This window comes from Pteropus medius, unplaced genomic scaffold, assembly GCF_902729225.1.
Source record: "Pteropus medius unplaced genomic scaffold, Ma_sr-lr_union100, whole genome shotgun sequence".
Classification (NCBI taxonomy): domain Eukaryota; kingdom Metazoa; phylum Chordata; class Mammalia; order Chiroptera; family Pteropodidae; genus Pteropus; species Pteropus medius.
In genome coordinates, this window is record NW_024346771.1 from 4020195 (window position 1) to 4045697 (window position 25503).

At 38.8% G+C, this 25503-nt stretch overlaps 1 pseudogene; it reads right to left on the minus strand.

Annotated features, from left to right (window-relative positions):
• Positions 1-17887: 17887 nt before the first annotated feature.
• On the minus strand, positions 17888-18006 carry LOC120613904 (uncharacterized; annotated as a pseudogene).
• Between the last annotated feature and the right edge of the window lie 7497 nt (positions 18007-25503).

Below are 25503 nucleotides of genomic sequence, written 5' to 3' on the forward strand. Positions count from 1 at the left end.
CAGCTCCAGCAAGAGGACTGAGTCTTGGGAAGAACCACAGCCTCAGACATTTACCTCTGCAGTGGGTCCAGTGGGAAACCTGTCACATAGACTTATCCTTTTCACATTTTTGTTTTTTACCCTCACCATGTTCATCTTTTATTTTTAAAGACTTTCTCCTTATTAGGAACAAAACAAAACATAGTTCTATATCTACTACTGTGCTGAGCACCATTGAGTTATTTTTTTTTTCCTTTTTAAATTGGGCACTACATCAGTCATACAAAATAACATACATAATGGTGTTCACAGTTTGAAGACAAACAACACAATAAATATCCACCCTGAATTTTGTGTTAAATATTTTTTTTCTTTATCATTTCATCATATATACATACACTCTTCATCAATATAGTGTTTAGTGTACCTGCTTTGGTATTAATATTGATTGAATTCTACAGTTTCTTGTGGGCTTCCTTCATCCAACCTTATGCTTTGATCCATCTGTGTTGATGTGTGTGCCTATATTAATTTTCATTGCTGTAGCGTATGCTACTGAATGACTATGCCAACATTTATTTATCCATTCTATTGAAGAAGGCCACTTAGGTTGTTTCTAGTGTTCTTCCTAATGGGAAAAGAGTTGCTCTGAACACTCTTGCAGTTTCCTGGAGCACATTAGCAAACATTTCTCTAGAATAAAAGTAGGACAAGAATTGATAGGTCATGGGACACGTTCATGTCTATCTTTGTAAGATCATGCTGAAATGTTTTCCAAATATGGGATTCTTTAACCCTATGTGGCACATAGTCCTTTCTTTATTGGACTCGTGATGTAACTGGGGAGATAATACCGGCCCTAGTAATAAACTAGAGTCTGTGCTGGGTAATTAGGGCCTACAGGCTGTATTTAAGTAATTAAAAAGAAGGCCCTGTGAATATTTCTGCAGAACAATCAGTCTGTGAACAGGGAAGCCTTCCATTGATGGCTGGAGGTGACTGCTTTACACTATGGAAGAAACTGGAAATAACACAAGGAAGCTGGGGAGCAAACAATGACAACTGTAAGTAAAGGGTGATAAATAACCTCCTGTCAGAATGGTAGAGGATATGGGAAGGAGTAGGCTTGGTGCATTATTTCATTTGGACCCTGAACCCAAGCATTTCTAGACCTTATCAAGAGTTGTGATTCCCTCTATCTGGGGAACATGTTTGGCCTTATCATCCTCTGGCACACCCTGGTTGAATCTCCTGGTTTCTTTGCTCCTCCTCTGTGGCTTGGTTCTCATGGAACTGGGCACCACATTTAAGGTTTGCTTTGCTGCTGATCTTCCCTTTAATTTCTAGAATGTCTAGTTCACTTTTCCACTGAAGCAAGTGAGAGACACTTTCCCTTATGTTTAGTCTGATTTTGGCCCTTACCAATCAACTCTGTCCAGGAAGACCCTTCCCTGGCCTCACTTGACAGATGAGGGGGGCCAGGTGGTAAGACTCACAGTATCCAAAGTCCTATTTTGAGGAGGAGAGCACTAAGGAAACTAAGGCACTGACTCTGGGAGTTGCACAGTTCATGGAAGAATTGGAACTCTTGTCTGTGTGGCTCCAAATTCCATATTCTTTCTCTATTCTAGGGGCGGAACTCAGGGGCCAGGAAGATGGTATGAAGTCACTATGGGTAAAAGAAAAGGAGAAAGGTAGGAACTGTAGTCCCTAATGGAAGGCATTCACATTGAAAATTAAAAATGAAAAAGATCTGTCCTGGCCAAACAATGTGTTTCTATCCAGGGAGAGCCAGCAGACAGCCCTTGTGCAATTTCTGCTCTGCAGTATCTGGGATCTCCTCTTGGAACTGAATCTACCTGCTATAGAGCCATTCAGTCCCTTAGACTATATGAGGCTGGGTTTCATGATTCAGCCTTCTATTTCCCGGGCTTAGCACAGTGCTTGGTTCATATATGGTGCTGCATAAGTGATTGCTGACACTGAATGTATATTTGTAAGGGACCTTAAGTCTGCTCCAGAACAAGGTAGATTAAGAGTTCTAAAGAAGTTTAATGAACAGCTCTGTGCAAAAGCTGAAACCTTCATCTCTTTTACAATTTACTTGACCTTCTGTGACTATTCCAAACTAGAGCAGGGTAGGAGCCCTGTTCTTCCATCCAACTGGCTTTAACTTGGCCCTCACTATACAATCTTCTCACTGCTTTCTAATGGAAATTTGTCTTTTTCTCATTGAGGTGAATCGCAGCCATTTTTTATGACTGGCTTACTTGCCCTCCTCCATGATATCTCTAAATATTCAGCCCAGGGCAATTTTATACTTATTTTACTTTTAGCATTTCCCTCACTCTTTTGGTTCTCCTTGTATTATATTACCTATTATTTTCTTCCTCATAGTCTTTCCTTCCCAACTGGATAGAAATCTCCTGGAGGGCAGGGTCACGTGTTAAGAGGAAAGAAAGTAATTCAACAACACCTAAGAATGCACCGTTCAGGTATGCTGAGATCTGCCTTTTAAACAGCAGATCTCATGGGCTACTAAGATGTTGATTTTCCTCAAACCCCGTCGAGCCCACAACATAGGACTGCTTTAGGTTTGAGCTTTTAAGAGCCTCTGAGGTTCAGATGACTATAGCTTCTAAAGCCATTAGTTCTCCAGGATCTTCCTTACATTGGTCTTTCCTGTTGCCAGAACATTTCTATTACCATCATTTCTTTATCAAATGTTCTATGAATACTTGCTTGGTGACAGACACTGTGTTGCTTGCTTGGAGGTACAGCTGCCATCAATAAACATGTTCCCTGCCTCATGGCAATTGTGGTCTCATGGGGGAGACAGACATTAAATTAACAATCACAAAAATAAATGTATCTCCAGGGTGTAGTAAGAGATTATATTAGAATGCTTTCATCATGTTGGGCATTAGATAAAACTTTTCTGAAGAAGGGACATTTTATTCAAGAGCTGCAGAATGAGTAGGACATAGATAGCCAGATGAAGGTGTAGCAGGGGCACATTGGGTAAAGAGCCTTCTAGGGATATGGGGTAGCATGTGCAAGTGTCCTGAGGCAAAGACGTTGACTTAGTGTGACTGGAGAATGTACATGAAGGGTAGAGTGGCCTAAGATGAGGCTAGAATGGGATGCCATGAGGCAAGGGCCAGACCATAAAGCTCCCATGGGGATTTTATCACAGTGCTTTGGGGGAGATGCTGAGGACTTTGAGCCGGAAATGAGGCAGGCTGGCTGCTTGTGGGAAGCACTGAAGGATGGCTGTAGTAGAGGCTGCTCAGCTGTGTGCATTCCAGGTTAGAGATACAGTGGTTTCACTTCCTCTAATCTGAAGGGCTACAAGAAGTAAGGCCTGCAGGGAGATGGTCTTCCCATAGGGAGGGTTGAGAGGACCTTCTGGAAGAGATAATGCAGCCCTAACTAGGTTTCCAGGCCCACTCCTTGGAAGTTTATCCTATAGCTGTCTATCCTACAGAGCTTTTGTGAAAGTCAAATTAAATAATACATGTGAAATGCTTTGTTGTAATTATTTTGATATTAAGATTTCAAGGAGGTGATCAGATATACCTTTGGATACTCCACCCATTTCACAGAAGCTTTCTGCCTGTGGCTCCTGTCTTTCCTCTTAACTCCCAGCCTGCCAAGATTGTGGGTGAGTCTTGCATCTATGCAGATTGCCCTTCCAATATACCAGTCTCTTGGTTCCATCACTCCATCACTGCCTGTAATTATTCCCCCATTCCACCTTGGGCACCCACTGACTGGTGACACAATGGAGCACACCAGAAATTGTTCTACCTCCAGAGTTGCTAATTCCAGTATCCTGCTGTCGGATAACTTTCCGGCCTTCTGGTCTCTCATTCAATGAATCCCTCTGTGCCAGTTCTTCATTCTTATCAGGGCCTCCTGGCCATTGACTTTTTCACCACCAGCTCTTTTCTTATGAAGCTTGGGTTCCATGGCACACTTTTTTAATACTCTAACCTCATTTGACAAAACTCAAGATTGCATGAAAGTTGCATTCTGTTTTTACCCCACCTGCAGTTGAATAGACATGCATTTCCAATCAAGCAAAACTCATATTACTATAAATTCTTGATTATTGATCTCATAGCCATTACCAAGTTTCTCAGGACAACACACTCAATGACATATTCACACATACCTCACACATTTAGTAGAAGATTTTGCCTCTTTACAACAAAAAGTAAATGCATTAGACCCCCACAACCTAACATTCACATCTGCTCATATCTGTACCCATTATTCCCTCCTTTTCTCCTTTTATAACTGCTGCTTGTGGCAGATTCTGTGTTGCATTGTCCAACTGCCCTCTAGCAATGAAAGGCTTATCAGCCAGCTCCTGGAAATGCTGCTTGCAGAAAATCTTCTGCTGTCAGTCCCATGTAGAGGTTGTCTCAGTGGAAGACAGTCCCCTTGGCAGTGGTCCAGAAATCATCTAGCAAAAGGATGGAAGGGCCATGGCCTCTCTTACAATCACTTAGTCAGGGAATTTGTGCTTCTTGTGTCTGCAAATCTGGTCTTTGTAGGCTCAAAGTTCTTGTCCCCAAAGGAAGAACACTTCTGCCACAGGACAGAGTGAAATAACCACTGAACAGTAAGCTATGGCTGCCACCTGGACACTTTAGGATACTTGCATGAAAACACCCACAGGCAGAAAGAGGAGTCACCATCCGGGTAGGAGTGATTAATCTTGGTTATCAGGAGAAAATAGGGCTACTATCACATAGTTGGGGGTTGGCCAGGAGGAATTTGGGAATCCAGATATCCATTTGGTGCCTCTTGGAGTTCCCTTGCCCAATTTTGGTAGTGAATGGATAAGATAGATTCAGCAACCCTGCCTGAGTGGAATATGGTGACGAGAGGTTCAGGCCCCTCAGGAATGCCACCAGGGTCATGGCACCAGATAATATACCAAGGCCAGCAGAGGTGCTGACTGGAGTAAGAAAAATTAGTTGGAAAGGGATGATAAGTTCAAGTTGAGACCAGCTTCTGTGGCTAGTTCCTCCTACTAACCTTACTCTTCTGTGTTTTCTTCTGGCAGAGAGCCTGCCTGGATCCTGGAGGAACCACCCTCAGGTGGTTACACAAAGATGTGGATTTGTATGCCATCAGAGGTGGGTATAGTGAGTGCTGGGATATGCCATCCAGACTCCCTTTAGGAGTATGAGACTCATACTCCAGCTGCTGTGTGTGCGAGGTGAGAACTGCACAGTTCTTCCTGGGGTGACCTGCATCTAATGACCCACAATTTGGTGATTTAAAGGCCTGGCCTTCTCTTTCAGAGCTTCATAGCAGCCAAGACATTGCCAGCCTGGGACAGAAGGAAATTCACAGGAAGTGGGGCAGAGAGAGAGTTTCCCTCTTTCGAGGAGCAGTGACTTTTGGCGATCATGCAGACATGGGGGTGATGGACTAGTGGAAGGGCCACCTGATCTCTCTCACCTCTCTCCTTTGAGTTCCTGCCAGGGTACCCTATTGGCTGAATTCAAACAGGATTCAGAGCTGTGGCAGAGGGCAGGGCAGGGTGGGGAAGAAGGTGGAAACAGCATCCAGGAGGGCAAACAGGCTGGCCTAAAGTCATGGACATCTTCCAGCACCATTTAACACACCTCCCAAATGCCTCTTCTTTACCCGCTCTTCCCTTGCCTTTTGTGGGACCACGCTTTTCAGATCCCTTTTCTGACATCTCCCTGCACTTTTGTTTATTTACAGCATCACATTTTGCACTCAGCTATTGAGAACAGGAGAACCTCTTTTTGTTGTGTCTCTTTCCTCTTCTCCTATCTCCTTTTCCCCTTTTCTTCCCTTATTCCTCCTTTTTTCTCTTCTAGTTTCTTTCCTCTCCTGTCCTCATCCTTCCCCTTTTCTCACAAGTGCCTCGAGTGGAGGCTAAATGAAAATTAATACTCTTCCTTCCACCTTCTAAGTTCTTCTAGTTGGGCTAATAATCAACAGAAATATTAACAGGAGAAAATCTAATTTTAATACATGTGCATGGGGAATTCTTATATGTACAAAATCCCAAAGACAGTGAGGCAACATTGGGTATATATGACATTTTGTACAATGGAGAAAAGGAGGAGGGGGAACTGAATATTAGATTACAGAAGTGAGACTGGACTATTTACAGATAGTTGAGGAAGAGCAGAACATACATGGCAGGCAAGTTCTCAGAAACAGTGAGACAAAGGGTATCTAGCTAACAGGCCCCTGCCTGAAGCCCTCATATCTACCATACTTAATTTAAGTTAGGCTAAGGTGAACATCTTAAGTTTCCTTCCTGAAGTCCATTTTTCTGTCTGAATCTCTTGGGCAACAAAGGAGGGTGGACCAAAGTTTCTTTCTGAGTCTTTTGTTTCTCAGTAAATAACTTAAAATTAATATCCCAAAAGGCAGCTTCAGCATGGCAAAAGTTCGGTCCCCTCTATTGCTTGAATTATCCAAGTTTATACCCAGTTGAGACCTTGGCCCTGAACTCCAAACTCATAAATTGGATGCTTACTTGGTATTCTATCTCCAGTTATACATCATACCTCAGACTCAACATGGTAAAGGCTGAACATGTTGATTCCTCCTGGCCTCCTCCATGGTCTCTAATATCCATTGAATTATGCAAAGCAACAATCTAGGAGCTATTCTTCATACCTCCCTCTTCTCCCACCTTCAAATCCTTTCCATCATCAAGTCTGGGCTGCATCATTCCCTCCCTCTCACTGACATCTGCAACAGTCCCCTGGGCAGTCTCCCTACTCCACTGCACAGCTCTTCCCCAATTCTCCACACTGTGTATTCAATACTATTTTCAGTGCAAATTTAATCATGACCCCAGACCAGGCTTACGACTGCTCATGGACCACCCATTGCTCTCAGGGTAATGATCCACATCTTTTGATTAGTTTCATAGGCCTGGTCTGGCTTTTACTGTTCCTTACTCTCTGTGTCTCTTAGCAGTGTTGTTGTACCATACTCTTCTCTGATATGGGGCCTCTTCACACATATCCCTTGGACTTCCATCAGCCTGTGACCACAACCTCCTTCCAAGTCTCCAGATTGTAGAGCAGAAGACTGCTTCCCAGGAGTATTTCTGACCCCAGCTCAGGACAGTTTTATTTTCTTTATGTTCTCTGGTACAATATTCCTTTTCCTGAGGGCAACTTAATACGTTCATTATGCATTCAATTGTGTGGCTCTTTCTTTAAAGCCTCCCTCCTATTGGACTTTGAGTGGGAGCAGGTTTGATTTTGCTCAGCATTTTTTCTCTATCTCCCAACACAGGGCTGGGCAGAGGAAATATTGGTCATATAGCTAACTGACTAATTCTGCCAGCCTGTGCTGCCCCGCTCCATATACTCTACCTAGAAAAGATGGGGCACAGGCTCACAGGAGCCTAGACATGAAAGGGAAAAATCAGTGTATTATTTACAAATTGGAGACAAGACTATATTCACAGTAATTTCTAAAGAGTTGTGTTTGTTTTTTTTTTTGAAATTAATTTATCTGCTGAGAGTTTCCAGCAGCATATACCCTAAAAGGCAGTGATTAATTTTGTTGATTGGTGATAAACAGATATTTGGCTGCATTTTGAACTTTGTAAACCCACTCACATTTGCTCTTGGGCAGCCAGATCTGCCTTCAGAGACATTTCCCTCACTTAATGTCTGCCTTTGATTGTACAATCTATCTCCTAGAGCAAAATTTGGAGACTTTTCTTCTTTAGAGTGGTCCTGCTGACACATACATAAGGGAATGACATGAAACCAGCCCTACCTACCTTTCCACCTCCTCTCCTGCTCTTAAATAAGTTTTAACAATCTGTTCATTTTTTGAAAGTTGGAGGTGTTAAGAAAAATTAGCAAAAACTTACAAACAAGGAAAAAACATGACAGGTTATCTTTTCAGTGTCATGTTATAGAGGTGCTTCTCAAGTGTGGGCTGGGGATCTCTGAAACCCTCCAACCCTTCCAGCGTGCCTGTGAGGTCAGAACTATTTTCATGATACATGAAACGTTTGCATTTTTCACTGGGTAGACATTTGCAACTGGTGCAAAACCAACAGTGGTAAAAGTGCTTGTCTCAGCACAAATCCAGGCAGCGCACCTCACTGCATTAGTTAAGTTATTGAGTACTTCCATGCCACGTACTCACAGTAAGAAAAACAAACACAAAAAGCAACCATTTCACTGACAAACTCAACGGTGATATTAATGCATTTTTTGATGTAGTATGATGAAATATGTCAACATTTGGAAGATCTGCAAAATTCAGTGAATCAATATTTTCTAAATGACCAAAATAGTGAGAAAGTCATGCGCAGGTGAAATATCCTTTTAAAGTATAAGACAGACCAACAGATTTTATCGTAACAGAATACGAGACGTTATTGATATGATTTCAGAACAAAAGCTATTAATGTTGCACATTGCAACTTACCTGTTGCAGCTAAACAAGAAACTATCCCTTGTTTAGTTTTTGTGAAGAAAATGATCCACAATAGTGTGAAAGGGCTATGAAAATACTCCTCCTTCCTCTTCCAATAACATATCTGGGTGAGGCTGGTTTCCTCCATACACTTCAACCAAAGGAACATATGGTCATAACAGATTGAGTGCAGAAGCAGATATGAGAATCCAGCTGTCTTCTGTTAAAGCCAGACAGTAAAGGGATTTACAAAGATGTAATACATTCCCACTATCTCACTAAATATGCTTGTTAAAAAATACATTTTTCATAAAGTTTGTTATTTACATTAACACATAATGGGTTTATTATTGCTATTTTAAAATAAATTATTAATCATGTTAAAAGTTTTTGGTTTTAATTTTTATTCTGGCAAATATTAGTAGATATAACTAACAGCAACAAAGACCTCTGGGGTGCCTTTCAACTCTGGATTCTTCATTGATCAGTTAAGTAAAACATTATGAGAATTTCATTCTGACAAGGGGCAAGGATAAAATGTTGGTAGAACTGTCTACCCCTCCTCAATTCCTGGTTTACATGTTGGAAGGAACATCAACTGTGGATACCCTTCTGAAATTGCAGCCTGCCGCTCTGGCTGTGTGCCACTGCACCATGTCTACCTCCAAGACTGAGCTGTCTTACCCATACACGAGATTCGGAGGCCAATCACACATGGCTGTTATGAGGACTTGATGAGTGATACAAGTGAAGTGCCGAGCAGAGTGCCTGCTTCTTGTGTAAGCTTCAGAGATTGCAGTGTATTACTCAGCTTGAGCTCCCATAACAAAATACCACAGATTAGGTGATTTAAACAACAAAATATTATTTCCTAAGTGTTCTAGAGCCTGGATGTCCAAGATGAAGGTGGTAGCAGTGTTGGTGTTCTCTGAGGGCCATCATGGAACATTTGTTCCAGGTCTTTATCCTTGGCTTGCAGATGGCCACCTTCTCAATGTGTTCTCACATGGTCTCTTTTGCATGCATACATGCTCCTGGTGTCCCTTTGTGTGTCCAAATTTCCTGTCCTTATAAGTACACCAGTCAGATTGGATTAGGGTCCACTGTAATGACCTCAGTATAAACAAATTACCTCTCTAAAGGCTCTCTCTCAAAATAAGTCACATTTTAAGGTACAATGGGTTAGGGCTTCAATGTGTAAATTTTGGAGGGGCAAAGTTCAGCCCATAATACCGGGTCAGCTATATATTATCACAATACTTGTGTGTAACAAACACTCAGGACAGCACAATGGCAGTGAACAATAAATAGTTATTTAACTCATTGGTTGGATTTAACTCACTTGTGTCAGGGTCAGCTACAGGCTAGCAAGGTGAATCTGACTTGGCTTACCCATATTTCCAGGGCTCAGCTGGCTGTTGACTTGCCTTGCCCACATTTCCAGGGCTCAATTGGCCTTGGCAGGGACAATTGAGATGACTGGACTCTACTATCCTTATATCTTCTTTTCCAGCAGGTGAGCTCAACTATGTCCTTCTCAAGGTGATGGCAGAAGGCACAAGCAGAGTAAGCCAAGAATGAAAAAACCTTTAAAGTGTCTGTTTATGTCATGTCCCATAACACTCCATTATCTGAAGCCAGTTGCTGTAAACTGAATATTGTGTCCCACCTACCAAATTTATATGTTGAAATCCTAAATTCCAATGTGATAGTCTTAGGGGATGAAGCCTTTAGGAGGTGATTAGGTCATGAGCATGGAATCCTTATGAATGGGATTAGTGTCCTTATCAAGGAAACCCCAGAGAGCTCCCTTGCCCCTTTTGCCATGTTAGGACACAAGGAGGAGACAGCCATCTATGAATGAGAACGTGGGCCCTCACAGGATGCCGAATCTGCCAGCATCTTGACTTTCCTGCCTCTGAAATTGTGAGAAATAAATGTCTATTGTTTACAAACTATTCTCTTACAGCAGCCTGAATAGACTAAAAAACCAGTCCTATGGCCAAGCCCAGAGGGCACTGCACAGTCACACTGCAAAGAATGGCAGTGTGGGGTGGAGGGTGAAAAACTGCAGCAGTTAATGTAATCGGGCTACCACAGACCCTTAGCTCACTGAACTACCATTGTCCTGATTAAGCCTTTCTTGAATCTGTTTGAAGTTCCATTTGCTTTTATCTTATAAAATGAGGAAGTTAACAAATGTTTATCATGTGCCGACTATATTCTAGACATTTTATTATAGTGTACCATTTAATTCTCCCAGCAACCCTAAGAAGTCTGCATTATTAGCCACCTTTTAACAGATGAGAAAACCGAGGCTCAGAAGAGTTAAATAACTCATCCAAAATGACCCTGCTAGGAAGAATTTTATGAATCCAGCTCTGTCTGACTCTACAGAGCTTTTCTCCTCAACAGTGCTTTTTAAAACTTTCCCTCTATGGGTGGGAAGAGTAGAGTCAGTTTATACTCCTAGGGGGCCTGAAGGCCACTTCTCAAATTGCCCATAACAGCATAAAAATTCTTCAAAGTTACAGGTTTTATCTTAAAATTAATATCAGTTCGGCATTCTACATCGTAACATATAATTTAAAATATACCCCTCCCTCCGATATCTTAAATAGAATAGATGATCCTGGAATATATGCATGTTTATCAGGCATTTTGCAGCATCTCTGACATACAGCTGCGTTCCCTGGGAAGCTTTCCCACCTTAGTTTAGGAGGCATGACATTGCACCAGGCAGCCTTCCTGAAACAATAAAATTGAATGACAGGGTTGGGTTGTTAGTGGGCACCTTGCAAATAGATATGACAGATTTTTGACATCTTCTGTTCCTTTTTTGAAATTTTTAGACACTTCACTGGTCCTACATTTAATTTGTAAACTGAGTTTCCTTTAAGGACTTAAGCAGCCTAGCAAGGAGAGGATAGCATTGATTCTGGGCTTCTGAGGACTGCTGCTTAACTGTTTATTTAGAACTGACCTATTTTCTTTCAGACCTCCATTACATATTGACATCAAAGCTGGCTTTAAGAGTGTATTAGAGTGAAAAACTCCTATCTCGACATGCTGTTAGGACGTGGTATTGTCTGTGTCTTCAAGAAGCTCAGAGTTTCCAGTTAACATTAAGGTTCAAAATCACCTTGTGACCCCAAGGTAGAGTTAGAATATTACATGGCAGAATTTTACATTTTTGCCCTTCAAGGCAATATGTAAGTGAGTCTCTAGTTAGAGTTTTGATTATCTGGTTAGATGATGGTGATGGGAGCATGGGCTCCCTAAGACTTCCAGAAACTGTCTAGGTCATCGTTATGCCCCTGTGATTCAAAGAATATGCTTTAGCATTAGGGGGTCAGCTCAAAATCTGCTGTTTGTAGTAGACACCTCTAGTGCCCCAACTAGCATTCTTTTGAGCTCACCTCTGAGTTCAGCCATGGCCAGGGTGGACAGTTCTTTGCAGGGTTTGATAAAACTTTCTACTGATAGTATCTGGCTTTAAACATGTGTCCTTTGTCTTGGCTTTCTGCACTGGGGATCTTTCAAAGTGGACTTAGCAGGAGCTTGCTTGGCCAATGTGTGTGCAGAGGTGCAGGGAAATTGAAACCTCCAGAGACAATCCTCTACCACTGGAGGACAGGACCTGATAGACAAATGCTCCTGCCTTTTGTCCTTCTGGCAGATAATCCTGAGGGCCAGTCTGTGTACTGCTCAGGGGGTGCTATTGGAATATGAGCTCCTGTTTCTCATAGTGGGGACCTTGGCAATGCCCTTCTTGGTTGGCTTTCTTCCTCCCCTGTCTCAGTCTCTGTAACTCCTGTCTCCTGGGATCACTCCTCACATAAGTCGCCTGCACCCAAACCTTTGTCTCAGGCTTTGCTCTCCCAAGAATCCAAGTTAAGACACGGTGCTTTCTGGCTGGGTTCCTTTGGGCAATTTACTTCACTTTTCTCATCTCTCCCAAGTGCCTCAACTCTTTGTTTGAACTCTATTAATTGCTGAAGTCTTTTCCAACTCTGAAAGCCTATAGTTCTATTTGAATTTTTCTTCCCTCCTGGGGACATTTTGTCTCCCTCATTCATTCATAAGCCAAACTTTTGACATTCAATGGGCTGGTTCTCAAATTTCAGGTGAGCCAGTCATACTCCTGGGTGTTCTGGAATGATAGCAAGCATCATATTTCCTTGGAGATCTTTTCTTCTGCTCTGTGTAGACACTGTCGTGTCCCATTTTTGAAATAAAAGGCAGCATTCTTTCAAATCTGGGTTTTAACACCAAGACACTAGGCTCATTGTGTAGCTCATATTTCTGACACTTTTTTTTCTTTTTAAAAAATTTCAACTCGTTTTCATTTGGTTTTACTAAATAAAGGCTGCTCATCTAGAAAAGGCTAAAGGCTGCATGTCATGGAGACTTTGCTCTCACTGATAACACCAAACCATTCAGGATGGGAAATGACTCAGAGTAATAGGCAGCTTCATGTTTTTGCCTCCTGCTCACTGGCTCTCATTATGTCCTAAAGATCATTTGCTGTAAGCTTATGACCTGTGTAAATATGGTGTTGGGGGGACAGTGAGGTAGTGGGGAGAGAGTCACCTTATTTCTGTTTTTAACTGAACATTTTCTGAGCTGTAACAATTTACCCTAACTTCTGAATATAAATTCCTATATTGGACCCTAAACTATGGTTCCATCTTATAGGAACTAGTACCATTTATCAAGCATGTGTGATGGGCCATATGCCAGGCACTTTACCTAAATTCATACAATAATACTGTAAAGTAGGTATTGTCTTCATTTTGATTAGTGAAGAAACCGAGGCAATTCCACCGACTCTTGTACTCCAGTACTTTTTTTGACTCATAGGTGTTTGATAAATTTTTGCTGAAGTCAATTAATAAATGAGACATAGCTGTGAAGAATTCATCCCATTTATCTATCCCAGGAGGCATAGATATCTGGGATTTAAACCCAAATCTGTCCAAGTCCTAACCCTGCCCTTACCCCAGGATACCTGTTTCCCTCTGATGGGGTCTCCACACATTTTAGTCATCTTTTCCAGTGCTCTTTGTGTGCCAGCCCGTTTCTTTATTGGCACTTTGATGCACATGTCCCTAACAATCTATAACATTCCTCTACTCTCTGTTCATCCAATTTGTTGTCTTCCTTCACAATCATATGTTGGTTACAGACACACAGTAGCTGAGATTACATTGCATAATTTTGTATCATTTTCTACTTAGCATAAGTTATTAAAAACTCTGTAAATACCATAGTTTAGGGTTGCATATGAAGGGAAGCAGGGTTAGATTAGGTAGATTTCAGGTTAATTCACAAGTCATTCCAACTGAATGTTAATAAATAGCTAAGAGACTTAGCAGTTTAGATATCTGGTTTAAGTCTAGTTCCTTACTCTTACCTTAGGAAGTCTACCTCCTCAAATCTTGATTTTTCTCATTTTCAAACAAGGCTTTGGCTCCAGTGATTTTAGTTCTCTTGTACTCTAAGATATTGATTTTGTGAAGTCAAGACTAGTAAAATGAAAAATGATAACGATGTCTGTTTATAAAACAAGCTTGCCCTTAAGATATGTTAACCAAAAAATAAAAGGCCAAAGTGAGAGGCAACAAACATTTATTTGAGATAAAAAAGAATAGCTATTTGTGAAGCATGGCTTCAGGCCAAAACCCAAATAATATTCCCATTAGGAGACAAAGGTAAAGGGTATTTATGAGAAGGAGAAGGGGCACAATTACATCAATAGAAGGAAGGCATTTCTATTGGTGCAGATAAACTAACATAATCATACTAATTCTAAACAATGTTTTTAATTTTCAGTCTGGTAGTCATAATATCTGCTTTCTTGTTGTCTTCACAAACAGTTATTTGGGGCACAATGTTTCTTTAGGCCCAGTCCAAAGATTATTTTGCCCGGTTGTAACATTCCAAAGGTTTGAAGCATAAACTGTGTAAGGCAGTTCCTCTTGGGGGCAACTCTGGCTCTGTTTAAAAGTAGATTCATTTATATTATTTTTACAGATGTTTCCACCTTAGTGTCATGTTGATCTTCATAGCTTCTGTCTGAGAAAAGCAAGGCCTTGTTTACCTTCAGAGCCATACCTGCCCTTCTCCTTCCAGGTATGGCATTGTCCCTTCTCTTTGCTGTCTGACCCTCTGTGATGTCTATCAAGTGGTGTGGATATAACAGTTTCATTCCTGTCTCCTCCACTTGATGGGGCTCCCTGGGGGCAGATGTCATTCCAGCCCTGCCTCCCCAGTGCCCACCCAATGGAAGGCCTGTGACCTTGGGAGAGTGCTCCACCTCAGAGCTCAGTGTGCTGCTCTTCCATTTCCCAGCTTTGCATTCTTTCCATTGCAGAAAAATGTTACCAGTTTCCTTATAAATCAGCAATTCTGCAGGAGTAAAAGCTTGTTATCAACTGCTACTTTAAGTATCCCCAGGTACTTCAGTTAATGATGTACTGAGGGATAGCTCATGTTTTCATGTCCAAGAATTACAGCCTCCAATAGCAACATCCTTCTAACATCTGATCAGCCATCACCAGGTCGGTCCCTCTTGGGACATTCTGCTAAGCAGTACTTCACTCTCCCAAATAAAATATTCCCATTACACAATTACCTTTTTATTAAACTATCACTGTTTCTAGAATTTAATGATCCCAATCTCCCTGAAAAGGAAGAAAAAGACAAGTTTTTATCAGATGGTGTTCCTGAGTTTATACAGACCTGTTGATTTAAATGAGTTCAATTGCTTTGAATCAGTAATGGGTGTCAATTAATGTGGATCATATTTCAAATTCTAATAATGTGATCTTAGAGTTGTTTTCTCATTTTGTGAGGAGTTTAAAGTGGTAGTTACATGTGCAGGCTCTAGAGTCGGATTGCCTGGATCCAAAACTTATTTCTGCCACTTACTTGCTATATTATATAGGCAATGTAGTTAGCTGCTCTGTATCTCAGTTTCCTCATGAAAAATGGTTGTAATAGTAGTACCTACTACAGTAATGCAGGAGGTTGTTGAGAGGGCTGTATTAGTTTAAGCTGCAAATGCCTAGCATGTTTCTAGCATGTAGTACTATGTAAATACACACACACACACACATTACATAGTCAGGCTGCCTATATCAGGGCTTGTCAAAGACACACAAGCAAGGATCTTTATTACTAAATGTTATTGTTAAGGGTATTGTAAGGCTACTATTTTTTAATGGAAAGGATCCTTGTGGAAATATAACTCTGCTTTCTGAGCACTCCCATTCCACATGTATTATCTTAGGTTCTGGAAATCAAAGTTTGAATATATAGAATTCTTGTTAAGATTTCTGGGACTGTGGATGTCTTTGGGTAGAACGTGTTAATAACTGAAGGGGAAAGACATATTTCCTATTCCTTCTTCTAAGAGAAAACTCGAGAGTCTTGAGAAATCCTTAGGGCTCAGCAAGATTTCACAAAATGTCCAAAGCATCTGCTCCAATCAGCTCTACCTTCTTCCTATTCTCTACTGAGATTAAATTATTGTCCCTGCTTCTTTAACCTTATTTTATCTATGTCATTTTCCTTATAATTTTTGTTTCCTCCACTCAATGTGGTATGCATGTACTTTTCTGATCCTCAACATTACACTCAGTCATATGACTTACTTTGGCTAATGAAATGTGGACAGAAGTGACAGTACACTAGTTCTGAGGCTGGGCCTCAAGAAGCCTTGAGAGTTTTGTTTGTCCTACTCCTCCTCTGTCATGGCCATGAGAAGAACCTGCCCTTGCTAGCCAGCCGAGCCTACCAGACCTGCCCCAACTTAAGCATAGTCAAGAAAACAGAATCACCCCAGCTGACTGCAAATGCATGAGAAACAGATGCTTACTGTTCTAAGCCAAGAGATTTTTTGTTATGCAGCAGTAGTTTATGACAGATTATATTTTATTTATATCATGACAGTCTTCTACTCCCATATCAGTCCCATCATGTTGGTAGCCATATTTTCTTGAAGATCTGTGTATATTAGCTTGGAAGGTATTCAGTTGGAAGTAATGCATTCAGTTAGAAAAGCCTGAATATGGAGGAAGCAAGTCCATGGCTGGTATGGCTGTTAAATAATGCACCAGAAACCAGACACTTTCTTTATTGCTCTCTGCTATCCATAGCACATAGCCTCCATCCTCATTTATGTTGATTCATATACACAAAATGGCTGTTCCAAATCCATCTGAGTTCCAGACAGGAAGAAAAAAAGAGAAGGGCAAAAGTTTGAATGAAAGCATGCCAGCTGAGGCTTCCCATCTTTTTTTTTTTAAATTTTATTTTATTAGTTACAAGTATACAGTACATTGATTAGATATTGATATATTTTATAAAACAATCCCCCTAATTGCTCTTTCTCTCCTCTGGCTCTCTACTTAGCCAATACATTAATACTAACTGCATTCCCGATGACGTGCTCCTCATCCCCATGACCATGTATCAACTACTAATTTGTACTTCTTTAACCCTTCACTCCATTCTCCCAATCCCCCAAACCCCCTCCCCTCTGTCTGTCATCAAATTGTCCACTATATTTGTGAGTCTGTTTTTGATTAGATTGTCTTTTTCTTCCTTAGATTCTGCATATAAGTGAAATAATATTATATTTATCTTTCTCTGTCTGACTTATTTCACTCAGCATAATAACCTCTAGGTCGATCCATGTTGTTGCAAATGGTAGACATTATTTTTTTAAGGCCGAGTATTAGTCCATTGTATAGATGATTCATAACTTCTTTACCAATCATCTGTTGATGAGCATTTAGATTGCTTCCATATCTTGGCTATTATAAATTGTGCTGCCATGAATATTGGGGTACATAGATCTTTGTGAATCACTGTTTTGGTTTTCTTTGGATAAATACCCAGAAGTGCAATTGTTGGGTCAAAAGGTATATCCATTTTTAATTTTTTGAGAAACCTCCAGACCATTTTCTATAGTGGCTGTACCGATTTGCAATCCCACCAACAATGTATGAGGGTTCCCTTTTCTCTGCATCCTCGCCAACACTTGCTGTTCTTTAATTTATTGATGATAGCCATTCTGATAGGTGTGAGGTGATACTTCATTGTGGCTTTAGTTTGCATTTCTCTGATAATTAGTGACCTTGAGCATCTGTTCATATGTCTATTGGCCATCTTTATTTCCTATTTCGAGAAGTATCTATTCAGGTATTCTGCTCAAGTTTTAATTGGATTATTTGTTTTTTTTTTTTTTTGGTTGTTGAGTTGTATGAGTTCTTTATATATTTTGGATATTAACCTCTTATCAGATGTATTATTACTTTTTAAATTTTATTTATTTGTTTGTTTGTTTGTTTGTTTGTTTATTTTTAGACGAGACAACTCTTGGTTGACCACACAGATTGCAAGGATATTGTCAAATTACAATCGCTTATTTTTTTTTTATTATTTACGTCTATAGCACCTGGTCTTCCTCGGTGGTCTCCCATCCAAGTACTAACCAGGGCTGACCCTGCTTAGCTTCTGAGATCAGACGGAATTGGGCTTGTTCCGGGTCGCATAGCCATAGACTATCAGGTGTATTAGCATACGTCTTCTTCCAATCCATCAGTTGTCTTTTTGTTTTGTTGATGGTTTCCTTTGCTGTACAAAATCTTTTTAGTTTGATGTAGTCCCATATGTTTTTTTTTTTTTATTTTGTTGCCATTGCCTGAGGAGAGATATCTAAAAAGAAATTACTGTTAGCAATATTAGAAAGTTTACTGCCTATGTTTTCTTCAAGAAGTTTTATGTGTTCAGGTCTTATGTTTAATTCATTAATCCATTTTGAGCCTATTCTTGTATATGGTGTGAGAAGATGGTCCAGTTTCATTTTCTTGCATGTATCTGTCTAATTTTCCCAACACCACTTATTGAAGAGACTGTCTTTACCTCATTTTATATTCTGGCCCCCTTTGCCATATATTAAGTGAGAGTATAGGCATGGATTTGTTTTTGGGCTCTCTATTCTGTTCCATTGATCAATGTATCTGTTTTTATGCCAGTATCATGCTGTTTTGATTACTATAGTCTTGCAGTATAGTTTGAGATCAGATTGTGTAACACTCCAAGCTTGTTTTTTTTCTCAAGATTGCTGTGGCTATTTGGGATTTTTATGGTTCCATATGTTTTAGGAGTATTTGTTCTAGTTCTCTGAAAAATGCCATTGGTATTTTGATAGGGATTGCATTGAATCTATAGATTGCTTTGGGTAGTATGGCCATTTTAATGATGTTGTTTCGTCCGACCCATGAGCACGGTATATGCCTCCATTTATTTTTGTATCTTCTTCAATTTCTTTTTTCAATAATTTTATGAGAATAGGTCTTATACTTCTTTGGTTAATTTGATTCCCAGGTATTTTATTGTTTTCAATGCATTTGCAAATGAGATTGTTTTCTTAATTTCTTTTACTGAAAGTTCATCATTGGTGTATAAAAATGCCACTGACTTCTGAATATTTATTTTGTAAAATGCTACTTTATTGAATTCACTGATCAGTTCTAACAGGTTTTTGGTGGAATTTAGAGTTCTCTCTATTTAGTATCATGTCATTAGCAAATGACAAGAGTTTTACTTCTTCCTATTTGGATATATTTTATTTCTCTTTCTTGTCTTATTGCTATGGCTAAGACTTTCAATACAATGTTGAAGAAGAGTGGTGAAAGTGAGCATTCTTGTCTTATTCCTGAACTGAAGGAAAATGCTTTTAGTCTTTTCCCATTGAGTATGATGTTAGCTGTAGGTCTGTCATATATGGCCTCTATTATGTTGAGGAATGTTCCCTCTATTCCCATTTTGCTGAGAGTTTTTATCATAAATGGATGCTGGATTTTGTCACTTTTTCTGCATTTATTGATATGATCATATGGTTTTTATCTTTTGATTTGTTAACGTGGTGTATCACATTAATTGATTTGCAGATATTGAACCAACCCTGCATCCCAGGAATAAATCTAACTTGATCATGATGTATAATATTTTTAATGTATTGCTGAATTTGGTTTGCTAATATTTTGTCGAGGATGTTTGCATCAATGTTCATAAGAGATATTGGCCTATAGTTTTCTTTTTTTGTAATGTCTTTATCTGGTTTTGGAATCAGGTAATGGTAGCCTCATAAAAGAAATTAGGGAGTATTCCCTCTTCTTGAATTTTTTTGGAAAAGTTTCAGAAGAATAGATGATAATTCTTCTTTGAACATTTAGTAAAATTCCCCTATGAAGCCATTTGGTCCAGTATTTTTGTTTTTTGGTAGGTTTTTGATTACTGATTCTATTTCATGGGTGATCATTGATTGGTTCATATTTTCTGTGTCTTCTTGACTCAGTCTTGGGAGATTGTATGTTTCTAGGAATGTGTCCATTTTTTTCAAGATTGTCCAATTCGTTGGCATATAATTGCTTGTAGTATTTTCTTATGATTTCTGTAGAGTTCGTAGTTATTTCTTATCTTTCATTTCTGATTTTATTTATTTGAGTCCTCTGTCTTTTTTCCTTGATGAGTCTGGCTAAGGGTCTGTCAATTTTGTTTATCTTTTCAAAGAACTAGCTCTTGGTTTTAATTGGTCTTTTGTATTGTTTTTCTAGAATCTATTTCATTTATTTCTGCTCTGATCATTATTATTTCCTTCCTTCTATTCACTTTGGGCTTTGTTTGCTGTTCTTTTGAGTGTAAGGTTTCTTTGAGCTTTTTCTTGTTTCTTGAGGTAGGCCTGTATTGCTATGTATTTTCCTCTTAGGACTGCTTTTGCTGTGTCCCATAGATTTGAGTCATTTTATTTTCATTTTCATTTGTCTCTAGGTATCTTTTGATTTTTTTCTTGATCTCATTGAAAACTCATTCATTGTTTAGGAGCATGTTATTTATCCTCCATGTGTTTGAGTATTTTCCAATTTTTTTTCTTGTAGTTGATTTCTAGTTTTGTACCATTTTCATTGGAGAAGATTGTTGATATGATTTCATTCTTCTTAAATTTATTGAATCTTGTTTTGTGTCCTAACATGTGGTATATCATGGAAAATATTCCATGTGCACTTGTAAAGAATGTATATTTTGCTGCTTTGGGGTAAAATACTCTGAAATTTTCTATTAAATCTATCTGGCGTAGTGTGTCTTTTAGGTCCATTATTTCCTTGTTGATTCTTTGCCTGGAAGATCCATCCATTGGTATTGATGAGGTGTTAAAGTCTCCTACTATGAGTGTATTACCATTGATCTCTCCTTTTATGTTGGTCAATAATTGCTTTATGTATGTAGGTGCTCCTATGTTGGGTGCGTATATGTTTACTAAGGTTATGTCCTCTTGATTTATTGATCCCTTTATCATTATGTAATGTCCTTCTTTGTCTCTTATTATAGCCTTTGTTTTAAAGTCTATTTTATCTGATATAAGTATTGCTACCCTGGCTTTTTTTTTTCATTTCCATTTGTGTGAAATATCTTTTTCCACCCCTTTACTTTCAGTCTGTGAGTGTCATTTCATCTGAAATGGGTCTCTTATAGACAGCATATGTATGGGTCTTGTTTTCTTATCCATTTGGCCACCCTATTCTTTTAATTGGACCATTTAATCTGTTTACATTTAAAGTGATTACTGATAGGTACATAATTACTGCCATTTTATTATTCGTATTTGTTATTTCTATTTTCTTTTTTACTCCTTCTCTTTTTTATGGAAGTCCCTTTAACATTTCATATAGTACTGGCTTGTTGATGATGAATTCCTTAAGCTTTTCTCTGTCTAGGAAGCTCTTTATCTCACTTTCTATTTCAATCAAAAGCCTTGATGGGTAGAGTATTCGTGGTTGTAGATTCTTGTTTTTCATAACTTTGAATATTTCTTGCTAGTCCCTTCTCACTTGCAAAGTTCCCATAAAAAAATCAGCAGACATTCTTCTGCAAGTACCCTTATAAGTAACTAGCTGCCTTTCTCTTGCTGCTTTTATGATTCTCTCTTTGTCTTTCATCTTTGGCATTTTAATTATGATGTGTCTTGGTGTGGGTCTTTTGAATTCCTCTTGTTAGGAACTCTTTGTGCTTCCTGAACTTGTATGTCTAATTTCTTTGCCAGGTTAGGAAAGTTTTCTGTCATTATTTCTTAAATAGATTCTCAATCCCTTGCTCTCTCTCTTCTCTTTCAGGTACTCCTATGATCTGGATATTGTTACACTTAACCTTGTCCCAGAGGTCTCTTAAACTATCCTCATTTTTTAAAATTTCTTTTTCTTTTTGTTGTTCTGATTGGATGTATTCAGCTACCTTGTTTTCCAATTCACTGATTCAGTCTTCTGCTTTGTTCAATCTACTGTTGAATCCTTCTAGTGTATTCTTCATCTCAGCTATTGTATTCTTTATTTCTGTCTGGTTCTTTTTTATGGTTTCTATATCCTTTTTTTATGTTTACTTTCTCTCTGTTGAAGTTCTCATTGTGCTCACCCATTCTCCCCATAAGTTTGTTGGAGCATCCTTATAACCATTCTTTTGAACTCTGTCTCTGGTAGGTTGCTTGCCTCCATTTTATTTAACTCATTTTTCTGGAGTTTTCTCCTATTGTTTAATTTGTGGCACATTTCTTTGTTTTCTAATTTTATTAGTCTCTCTGTGTTCATGAGGTTGTCCATCTAAAAAAGTTTTTCTACAAGCCCTCTCTGGAAATATCCACTTTTATCTCATTGGCCATAATTGAATCTCATGGTCAACCCTGGTTTTGCGGCTGTCTGGGGTAGTGAACATATTGTTACCCTGAGCAAATATCGGATTCTGTTATTAGTGATGGTGAAAGAGAGCATGGAGTAGGCGGCTAGCAGCATTTGCCACAGGAACTTAGGTCAGAGTTTGGTAGACTATAGCCCATCAGCTACCTGTTGTTATAAATAAAAGATTTTGGAACACAGACATGCTCATTTGTTTATATGTAATCTATGACTGTTTTCTGTGCTACAACATCAGAGTTCAGTAATATGACAGAGACTGTGTGACCTGCAAAGACTAAAATATTTTCTATCAGGTCCTTTACAAAAAGTTTGCCAATCCCTGTCTTAGGTAATAAGATTTAAGGATATTTTTTCATTTAAACCTTTTCAATGTCTCCCAATTTTACTTAGATTGAAACTCAACTCCTCACAGTACATAAGGCACTAAATAATATAGCTGCTGCCTGCCTCTCTACAACCTATTCTCTGTGCTCCAGCTATGCTAGCTGTTTGTCTCAAACATACTAGGCTCATTCCTATCACAGATGTTTTGCATTCTTCTTGCTAGAATGCTTTGCTTCAAGATCTGAAAGCCACTTGCCACATGGAATATTGAAATTTAAATTGAATAAAGTGTAAATTAAAACATCAGTTCCTCAGTTGAACTTACCACATTTCAAGTGCTCCAAATCCACATGTAGCTAGTGTATTAAATAACACAGACATTAAACATTTTTATACTCATAAAAAGTTCTATTGGAAAGTGGTGCTACTCTAGGTCTCCTCAGGGCTAGCATTATCTTGTTTTTCAATAATCACCTTTTTAGAATAGCTACCTCTATCCCAAATTCACCTTCCTTAACCTCCCTGTGCCAAGTCACCTAGTTTATTTTCTTTGTAGAACTTATCTGTGTCTGAAATTATTCTCTATATTTATTGCATGCTTTTTTATTGGCTATCTTTCCTCCTAGAACACAAATTCCATAAAAATAGGGATCCTTTCTGTCTAATTATAGCTCAAACCTCTGTATCCAGAGCAGGACTTGCCACATGATAAGAGTTTAATAATTCTTTGATGAACGAATGACTGTTATAAAGAAGAGAGAGATTACTTTGGCTTGAAAAATTTTAGGAGATTTTGTTAATGCAGTGATGTCTATTGGTGTCACGGAAGGAGGCATGGCCAAGTCTCCAAGTCTGGCTCAAGAAGGTGTACTTTTTACATAGGTTAATATATAGGTTAAACCCATCAACATTTTGTGAAAACTGGGGACAGTGAAGCAACAATGTGACTTTGTACTTAATTCAGGGAACCTAAAAGGACCTCAAAAATTAAACCATTAGTCCAAGCATCTCTTTACTTTTGGGGCATCCTGGGTCCCCTTTCTCTCTTTTATCCTCTCCTTATTTATAACTTTCTGGTGGTCCTCTATTGCTTCAAGATAAAGTATGGTTTACAAGGCATTTCTGATTTTGTTTCTGCTTCATTTCTAATCACCCCAGGAACATGACATTTCGGATGGACAGGACTGCTTGCTTTTATTGCATGCTTTTTTGGTTACTGGTTAATTGTTAAAAATCTTGATGGACAGAGTCGATACCTTATTCTGAAGCAAAAGAATAATTTGAGATTATTATGAACAACTATATACCAAAAGGTAGGATTTTAGATCAAGGTAGGTGTGACTCTAGATCCTCAACTCTCTAATTAAGACATTTGTATAGCTTCCTAAACTTGAAATTGAAGTGCTGTTCCACATTAACCATTTATAGGATATATCGCAAATGGGGAAAGTGAAATATCTTTCTACTCTAAGAATTCTTGCTTAAATTTTCCATTTTACATAGATGGCTCTTTCATTCAATCTGCTGACTTCAGTTTATATTATGAGAAAAAAGTAAAGCGAGAAACTTTAATTAATTAATTATTAGTTAATCAATTAAACTTTTACTAAGTAAGCCCCAGGGGAAATATGCCAAATATAGTTCTTGACCTCACAGAATGTACTTCTAAATGGAAAGAAAGACAAAACACATGTCAGTAAATTTTGTTGGTAAAGATATAGAGAATTAAAAATTTTCATATGCTATAAGTGTTATACAGAAAAATGAAAAAGGACTGAAAATTATAAATAAAGTAACCACTAGGTACATGTAGTTACTAACCATTTGAAATGTGCTTAGTGTGACTGAGGAATTAAATTTTAAATTTTATTTAATTTTAATTAATTTAATTTTATGTAACCATATAATCCAGTGAGTAACATATTGTACATTGCAGCTCTATATATTTTCAACCTTTTGCAATTTGTTAAGACTTGCTTTAGGGTGACAGTATGGTTGATTTTTTACAGAATATTCTTGTGTTTTATGAACTCAAGTAAGGTGAAAAAACATGCTTTTATTTTTCTTATTTTCCGTCATGCTGCCAAAGACTCGCATATGGGAATTTGTACAATGAATGTGTGTGGGAGATGACAGCCATTGCTCAGCCATTGAGGTGGAAATTGTTAGCAAATTACATTTGGCTGCTCCCCACAGATGAGATGAGAACAACAATATGAGTAGATGTCTATTTGCACAAGAATTTTTGCGTTGATTAATAATACTTTTACACAAGTTAAAAGTTTAAATGTGTGTAAACAGTTTCGAAATATAAGAAATCAAGTCATACTTGTGAATAATTTTCTTCAACTTTGATAAAAAATTACGGACATTTTTTTCTTTCCCATGCATAGAAAATACAGAAAAAATGGCAATAGACAGTAGTTATTGAGCGTTAACTAACTATGTGACAGGAACATTTAAAAAAGCTTAACAAGTGTTAACTTGTTCCTTATTAACCCCACTTTCTAGATGAGGAAAGTGAAGCACAGAGCGTTGCCCTCATTTGCACAGTTAGTGCACCTCAGAAACAGGATTCAGAGGAAGAAGCTTGGGCTCTTGTCCATTCTGCCACAGTGTTAGTCTCTCTTCAATTTACTTGGTAATTCTGCTAGTCCAAATATTAACTTTCCAGATGGTTGCAACTTCTGTGGGGTTATTGGAGTAACACAAATATGAAATATATAAAGGCATATCTAGTCAGTTTTATTTACAACTTGCCCTGGTGGGTGAATGAGTCTGAGAGTGTGAACTCGTGATGTGTACTGACAGGCCATCCCACTTTTCTGAGGCCATAGGGGCCATAGATGTCCCACAGTTCCCTCTCCTGCTGCTGGACTCTTGCCCAGTCCCAGCTACTGGCTATAAACCACCAACACTCTTTATACTTACATACTGTATTTCCTTTTGCTGTGCTCAATTATTAGAAGCACAGAGATATGAGTATGTG